The sequence below is a fragment of the Phoenix dactylifera genome, unplaced genomic scaffold (assembly GCF_009389715.1).
Source record: "Phoenix dactylifera cultivar Barhee BC4 unplaced genomic scaffold, palm_55x_up_171113_PBpolish2nd_filt_p 000584F, whole genome shotgun sequence".
Classification (NCBI taxonomy): Eukaryota; Viridiplantae; Streptophyta; class Magnoliopsida; order Arecales; family Arecaceae; genus Phoenix; species Phoenix dactylifera.
The window spans coordinates 247,738-256,707 of NW_024067984.1; the positions used below are offsets into that span (position 1 = coordinate 247,738).

The window sequence follows — 8,970 nt, forward strand, 5'->3', positions numbered from 1 at the left end:
ACTTGCCTATCATCCCCAAACAAATGGGCAAATGGAACTTGCAAATGGGGAATTGAAGCAAATTTTGGAGAAAATTGTGAGCAGTTCAAGAAAGGATTGGGCGAATAAGTTAGATGATGCACATTGGGCCTATAGGACAGCTTTCAAGACACCTTTGGGTATGTCTCCTTACAGACTTGTCTTTGGAAAGTCTTGTCACTTACCAGTGGAATTGGAACATAGGGCCTATTGGGCAATCAGGGAGTTGAACATGGACTTGAAAGCTACGGGAGAAAAAAAATTGTTACAGGTGAGTGAGTTGGAGGAGTTTAGGTTGGATGCTTTTGAAAATACTCGGATTTACAAGAAAAAGATAAAGCATTAGCATGATAAACATCTTCAGATTAGAAACTTCGAAATTGGGCAGCAAGTATTACTCTTCAACTCAAGACTTAAGTTATTTCCAGGCAAGCTTCATTCTAGGTGGTCTGGCCCATTCACGGTAACGAAAGTGTATCCATATGGTGCTGTTGAGGTGCGTAGTGAGGTCATTAGTGCATTTAAGGTTAATAGGCAGCGTTTGAAGCCTTATCTTTCTAGTAATGCGGTTCCTAAAGGAGTGATTTACTCTTTGAAGAATCCTACCTATGGTTGATGGTGTGGAAGTCAAGCTAATGACTGTAAACAAGCGCTTCTTGGGAGGCAACCCAACCAAAAAAAAAAAATTTCCTTTCTTTTGTCTTTTATTATATGTTTTAATTGTTGTTTTTGTTTAAGTCTTTGAATAATTATTATTGTGACCCCTTTCTTTTTGGTTGTGTTGAGTAGGTGCAGAAAAATCAAGCAAGAAGCTAGTTCGTGTTCAATTCAGTCGGACATTTATTGTGTTCAGCCTTGCTAAAAGGGGAGTATTAGTCTTCCATTTTTCTTTGCTTTCACATTGAGCACAATGTGAAAATTAAGTTTGGGGGAGTGGATATTTGATTATGCTGAATGCTGGTGCAAGTTATGTTTGTTTGAGAAAGAAATTTTTTTCGAAATTCTGGTTTGTTCGCTTTCATGCAAGTTAATTGGTGATCATATTCATGTCTTCCAAACCAAATTTTTATGTGAAAGATTAGGAGAAATGAACATGCATTTGCACTTGTGTGAGACTTATCTAGGATCAACATTACACTTTTGGGTTCTTTATTGTGTTTAAGCATTGAATTTTGATTTAGGATAGGCAATATCTTATACAGCAAGAGTAAGCATATTTGTTTTCCTTTGGGATTATTGAAGTACATCTTTCCTTGCAAAGTTGTATGAGTTGTGTGTTTATGCATAAAAGACGAGTGTGATGCTTTTCTTGTGATTATCCCCTTTGATCTAGTCCTAAATAGGGTTTAAGTAAATAGAGTGATAATGATTAGCAGTCGAATAAATAAATGTGTACAAAGTTCTATCTACTCCAATGTTTTGAGTTGCTTAGTAACTAGGGGTATTCATCACCAATGTTTACTTTTACGTCAAATGGCAACATGAAATATGAGTATGCAAAAGCACTTTAAGTGTGTGACTTGTTGAGTAACCGGGTGCTTCCATCACAAATGCTTGTATTCGTGTCAAAAGGCAAGCAAACATTCAAGTTTGGGTGGGATGAGTTGAGCCTGACTATGGTTATTGTCCTTTGTTTTTATGGTTTTTCTTTTGCTTGAGGACAAGCAAACATTCAAGTTTGGGAGTATTTGATGTGGAAATTTATTTCACACATTTTCTTAGTCTTAATTATTTTGTTTTAGAGTGTTTTGTATGTTCTTAGCTCATTTGTTTAGAATTTAGGTGTCTTATACATTTATTTAATTCTTGAAAATTCTTGGTATTTTGCAGGTGTTTAATTATTGAATTCTGTTGAAATTGGGCTGGTTTAGTCAACCCAAAATACTGTTCGGTTTTTGGGTTCTAACTAGAGCTACAGACATCCGTTTTATATGTTATTTAGCTTGATGGAAACATAAGACGTAGACCTAAAACTTTTATGAAGATCACAAAACCAAGTTCTTCCTTTTTGAAGTCCAAAACTTAGCCGAAACGGAGAATTCCGAATCTGTCCAGAATTTTATTGCGGCCCAGACCCTGTTTCGGTTTTCAGCTTGTATCTGGAGTTATATAAGTCAGAATAAAGCAAACCTAGGTGCGTTGGAAAGCTGAGAACAAGATATAAAACTTTCATGATGGGTCCAACTCCAAAGTATATCTTTTTGATACTCTATATCCAGCTAGGAGTCGAGTCTAAAAATCAGCCTAGAATTCTGGATTTCAGCTAGCAGATAGGGAGGAAATCTGTTTTAAAATTCAAAAAAAGAAAATTCCGAGAATTGGAGGGGGGGCTAGCAGATACGAAGAGGAGGACAAGCAGATAAAAAAAAATGCAGAAAATCTAAAATTTCGAGAGGAGGAAAAGCTAGAAATTCCAAGAGGAAGAAAAAGCTGGAATTCTGAGAGAAAGAACGGAACGAAGAATTTTTGCAAATACAGAGTTCTTTTCCTTTCTCTTATATATATTTTATTATTTTTTTATTTGCTGAATTGTTATTAAGAATGTTGAATGGGAATTTATGTTTGGGAAATAATTGGATTGATTTATTAGTTATGATTTGCTAGTTTTCTTATCCTAGGGCTAGGACGTAGTCATTGAATTTTTGATATGAATTGAGTATGGTTGTATTGAATATTTTTTGTTAATTGCAATTTGATGATTTCGCTTTTCATTCTTGCAATTTATGGGCTATGAATTGTATGCTTAAGATGTTGAATGAAGTAACGAAAGTTGAAATTCAATATTAATTGGTGAATTTATCAAACATTGGTGGTGTAGTTTAGAAATAAACGCACACCCTTGTGACCTACAATCAAGAATTTCACAGATCATAATGAATTTATATTAATTTCTATGATCACGAAAGTAGACATAGGATTAATATAGGTATAGGTGTTACGCCTTAAAAGAGGATATCACATAAAAAAAGGGAATTCGGTCATTGTAATTAGCAGAATATTAACAATCAGATTTAAATTTATTGAAGAAATTCAATTGATGAAATTCAAGCCCTAGGAACCTTTCATATTTGATTTTTCAGGTCAAGAAATTGCAGTCAGTCACATCAATTTAGGGTCGTCTAAATAATATAAAAAATTTATAAATTGGTACTTGAATCGCCTCCTTGTAGAAACGATACTCTTTTTGCCCTATTCTACTTGTCATGACCCATGCACTTGTGGTAGAGTCTAGGGACAATCAAATTTTTAGCACTGTTGCCGGGGAGGATTGATTTTAATATCAATACAAATACTTTTCTGCATTAATTTAGACTGTTTGTTCTTTTTGTTAATTTATATTTTTTATATTTAGTGTATGAAACGAAACTGTGAGCTAATTGAGCCTTTTGATCCAGAAATTGAGAGAATCCTACAAGCATTAAGGAAACAATAAAAATTAGAGCTAAAGCAAAAACAAGCAGTAGCCATGGCAGATAACCAAGATAACCAGAATAAAAGGTTGTTGAGTAACTATACCGTGCCGAATGTCAATGGTGCTCAACTCAGTATTGTGAGACCTATAGTCAATGCTAATAATTTTGAGATTAAGCCTGGTCTCATCTAGATGGTGCAGCAGGAGCAGTTTGGTGGAGGACCTGCTGAGGATCCACATGCACACCTTGCCAATTTCTTGGAGATTTGTGATACAATCAAGATGAATGGAGTTAGTGATGATGCTATTCGACTTTGACTTTTTCCATTTTCTCTAAAGGATAAAGCCAAGGCCTGGTTGAATTTCAAAGCGCCTAACTCTTTCACCACCTGGAATGCCTTGTCACAAGCTTTTCTGAATAAGTATTTTTCCCCAGGTAAGACCGCCAAACTTAGAAATGATATTACCAGTTTTGCTCAGTTTGATGGTGAATCTTTGTATGAAGCCTGGGAGAGGTTTAAGGATTTGCAGAGGAAGTGTCCACATCATGGTCTTCCTGATTGGCTGATTGTACAGACTTTCTATAATGGATTAACAAATTCAGTCATAATTACCATAGATGCAGCTGCAGGAGGTACTTTAATGAGTAAGCCAACAGAAGAGGCATATGAGTTGTTAGAAGAAATGACCTCTAACAATTATCAGTGGTCTAATGAAAGAGGTATGCCTAAGAAAGTTCCAAGTATGTATGATGTAGGTGGCATAAACATGTTGAATGCCAAGGTTGATTCTCTAGTAAAAATGTTCTGTAAGCTGGGTAATGTGAATTCCGTTTCTAGTCCTGTATTGAGTTGTGATTGCTGTGGAGGAGCTCACATGAGTTCTGATTGTATGCAGGTTCAATTTGTGTCTAATTATAACAGGCAGCAGCAGCAGAACAACCCTTATTCCAATACATACAACCCAGGCTGGAAGAATCATCCCAACTTTTCATGGAAAGATCAAGGTAACCAAGGTAGCAGTTCTAGACCTCTCCATCCTCCTGGTTTCCAACCAAGACCATCCCAACCAAAAAATAAGCAGTCTTGGGAGATAGCTATTGAGAAGTTAGCCAATGCCAGTTCAGAGAGATTTGAGAGACTGGAAGCTAAGGTTGACCAGTTGGCGAGTTCCAATAGAAATGTGGAGATGCAATTGGGGCAGTTAGCCAATTCCATCAATTCTCGTGGACAGAAAATTTGCCTAGTAAGACAAAGGTCAATCCGAAGGAGCATTGCAAGACAGTCACCTTGAGAAGTGGTAAGCAACTTGGTCAGGTAAGTGGTGAGCTATAGTTGGTGATGAAGTAGACTATGAAGAGGTAAGCAAGAAAATCAGTGAAGAAGTTGAGGACCTAGCCAAGACACCATCCCCACTACCACCAGTCGAACCTTATGTTCCTCCCATTCCTTTTTCTCAAAGGCTTAAGCAGAATAAAATTGATCAATAGTTTGAGAAATTTTTGAAAGTGTTTAGGCAGCTTCACATTAATATTCCTTTTGCAGACGCCTTAGCACAAATTCCTGCATATAAAATTTTTTTAAAGAAGATCATGTCTAAGAAGAGGAAATTGGAAGATTTCGAGACCATTGCCTTGACGGAGGAATGCAGTGCCATTATCCAGAATAAGCTTCCACCAATGCTAAGAGATCCAGGAAGTTTTTCTATTCCTTGTACTATAGGTGATGTTGATTTTTCTAGAGCTTTGTGTGATTTAGGTGCTAGTGTTTCACTAATGCCTTTATCTGTATCTAGGAAGCTTGGATTGAAGGAGTTGAAGCCTACTACCATCTCTTTGCAGCTAGCTGATCGATCGGTCAAATATTCTTTGGGTGTTCTTGAGAATGTGCTGATCAAGGTAAAGAAGTTTATCATTCCAGTTGATTTTATTGTTTTGGAGATGGAAGAAGACATCGAGATCCCTATCATTTTAGGCTGGCCCTTTCTAGCCACAGCTGGAGCTATTATAGATATTAAGAATGGTAGGTTGACTTTGAAGGTTGGTGAAGAAGAGGTAGAGTTTAATTTATTTGAAGCTACTAAATATCCTTCTTTTACTGATCATATTTTTCGAGTTGATATTGTAGATGAGTCGACCAGAGAAGTTTTTAGGGCTGAAAATACTAAAGAACCTCTTGAGACTTGTTTAGTGAGTGTAGTGGCAAGTAAAGATGATAATCTAGATGTTCCTAAAGTGGCGTGTGCATTAGAGGCTACATGTCCTAAGCCAAAGAAGAGAGGTATTTATTTTGAGGATATCGGCAAAGGTAAGCCACCCCCTCCCCCTTCTAATGTGCAAGCACCAGTTCTGGAGTTGAAGCCATTACCCTCACATCTCAGGTATGCATTTTTAGGTGAAAATAATACTTTGCCTATGATTGTGAGTGCTTCTTTGTCTGATGAGCAACTTGACAAACTGATATGTATTTTGAGATTGAGAAAAAAAGCCATAGGATGGACTATATCAAACCTTAGAGGAATTAGCCGTTCATTGTGTATGCATAGAATTTTAATGGAGGATAACCATAAACCTATTGTTGAAAATCAAAGATGGTTAAATCCTATCATGAAAGAAGTAGTTAGGGCTGAAGTTCTTAAATGGTTAGAGGCAGGGATTATTTATCCTATATCTGATAGTTCATGGATTAGTCCAGTGTAGGTAGTACCTAAAAAGGGTGGGATGACTGTGGTGCATAATGAAAATAATGAATTAATTTCCACTAGGACAGTAACTGGGTGGAGAGTCTGCATAGATTATAGGAAACTTAATAGTGTTACCCGTAAGGATCATTTTTCTTTACCTTTTCTTGATCAGGTGCTTGAGAGACTTGCTGGGTATGCGTATTACTATTTTTTAGATGGTTATTCAGGGTATAACCAAATTTCTATATCCCCCGAAGATCAAGAAAAGACCATCTTTACTTGTCCTTATGGTACTTTTGCATTCCGTAGGATGCCCTTTGGTTTGTGTAATGCACCTGCTACATTCCAACATTGCATGATGGCTATTTTCTCTGATTTTGTTGAAATGATCATGGAGGTTTTTATGGATGATTTGTCTATTTTTGGATCTTCTTTTGATAGTTTAGATAACTTATCTCAAATTTTGCAATGCTGTGAGGAGACCAATTTGGTCTTGAATTGGAACAAATGTCATTTTATGGTGCAGGAAGGTATTGTTTTAGGCCACAAAATTTAAGCAAGAGGCCTTGAGGTGGACCGAGCAAAAATAGAAATTATTGAAAAATTGCCACTACCTACAAATGTTAAGGAAGTTAGAAGTTTTCTTGGTCACACAGGATTTTACCGACGTTTTATTAAGGATTTCTCTAAAATTTCTAAACCTCTTTGTAATCTATTAAATAAGGATGTTGTGTTTGATTTTGATAAGGACTGTTTGAATGCTTTTAACAGGTTGAAGCAAGAGTTGGTGTCAGCACCAATTATGGTAGCCCCAGATTGGAGTTTGCCTTTTGAGCTAATGTGTGAGGCTAGTGATTTCGCTTTCGGCGTTGTTCTTGACCAGAGAAAAGACAGAAAGTTGCATGTTATATATTATGCTAGTAGAGTTTTAAATAATGCACAGTTGAATTATGCAACTACTGAAAAAGAATTGCTTGCTGTTGTGTTTGCTTTTGACAAGTTTCGATCTTATCTTGTAGGTTCCAAGGTGATCGTATATACGGACCATTCAGCAATCAAGTACTTGCTGGAAAAGAAAGATGCCAAACCGATCTTGATTCGGTAGGTGCTGTTGCTTCAAGAATTTGAACTTGAGATTCGAGACAAGAGAGGCATGGAGAATGTGATGACAGATCACTTGTCTAGATTAGAGGGGCAGTCAAGAGCAGATGAGGTGCCTATTAATGAAAGCTTTCCAGATGAGCAGTTGTTGGCAGTTTCAGTCATCCCCTGGTATGCTGATTTGGTGAACTATTTGGTGAGTGGCATTGTTCCCCCTGATTTGAGCTATCATCAGAAGAAAAAGTTTTTGTGGGATGTGAAGCATTATTTTTGGGAAGAACCGCTACTCTATAAACACTGTGCAGATGGGATGATTAGAAGATGTGTGCCCCAAGATGAGATGCAGGATATACTTGACCATTGCCATTCCTTGGAGTGTGGTGGACATTTCAGTACCTCTAAGACAGTTGCAAAGGTATGGCAGTCTGGTTTTTACTGGCCGACCATGTATCAAGATACTAGACAATATGTGAGCATATGTAATAGATGTCAGAGGATTGGCAACATTTTAAAAAAGAATGAGATGCCCTTGACCAATATCCTGGAGGTTGAATTGTTTGATTTATGGGAAATTGATTTCATGGGGCCCATTTCCTTCTTCCTTCAATAATCAGTACATTCTGGTGGCAGTGGATTATGTGTCTAAATGGGTTGAAGCTACTGCAACTCAGACTAATAACTCTCGGATGGTGATGAGATTTGTGAAGAAAAATATTTTTTCAAGATTTGGTGTGCTAAGAGCTATTATTAGTGATGAAGGCTCCCATTTTTGTAATCGGTCATTTGAGGCTTTGTTGATGAAATATGGGGTTACTCATAAGGTGGCTGTTGCCCAGATAGACAACCCAAGAGGGGGGGGTGAATTGGGTTTTAAATTAATTTGGATAATTAAAACGTTATGGATGATTAATTAAAAACTATTGCAAGTTATTTAATTAATGCTAAGTGCTGTGAGTGATGTGAGAGGAAGAAGAGAAGAGACAATCCAATGCAAACACAGAGTTTTATAGTGGTTCGGAGCTACCCCTTGCTCCTACGTCCACTCCCCAAGTCTCTCTTGGGAATTCACTATAACCTCCTTGGATTACAGCCGGTTGTTTTGCAAGCTCACAACCAAACTTGTTGTTTTACGAGCTCACAACGAACTCGGTCGGTTTTTCCAGGCTCACCGACTAGAACCAACCGATTGTTTTCACGGGCTCACAATCCAACCCAGTTGGTTTTCCCAAAGGCTCACCAACCACAACCTTACAATGATTGTTTTCCGGGTTCACAATCAACCCGGTTGGTTTTCCCCAAAGGCTCACCAACCACAATCTTACAACGTTGGTTTTTCCCTTTGGCTCACCAACAAACCTTAACCCCTTGATTCAATCCCTTGATTGAATCAAGTTACAAGATATTAGAACAAGAGTTTAAATCAAATACAAGCTTCTCAAATAAGCAAATATAGCAAATGTAAATAAGTAAAGAAAAGAGAAGAAGCCCTCAAACTAATTTGTAGATGGAGGAACTCGGCTTCTTCTTCACTTGCCCCCTCTTCTGATTTTGCACGAAGTAGAGGATCTCCGAGGCAGCACACGGATGGAGAGGAAGCTTTGGGATTCACTTGGATGCTCTTCTTCTCTCTATTTTACTTTGAATGGCCCTTTTGTGCTTATGGAAGATTTTCCTTGTAATCTCTTTCAAATCTCTTCCCTAAATGTTTTCTCCCACTTCCATACCTTCTCCCCTAGCTCTTCTCTTGATTTTATAGC

General features: G+C 37.5%; 1 non-coding gene across 1 annotated transcript; it reads right to left on the reverse strand.

The window, feature by feature from the left end:
• Window positions 1-3,877: 3,877 nt before the first annotated feature.
• Window positions 3,878-3,984, reverse strand: LOC113461924. Its single transcript, XR_005508726.1, has one exon. It is a non-coding gene; the product is annotated as a small nucleolar RNA R71 (small nucleolar RNA).
• Between the last annotated feature and the right edge of the window lie 4,986 nt (window positions 3,985-8,970).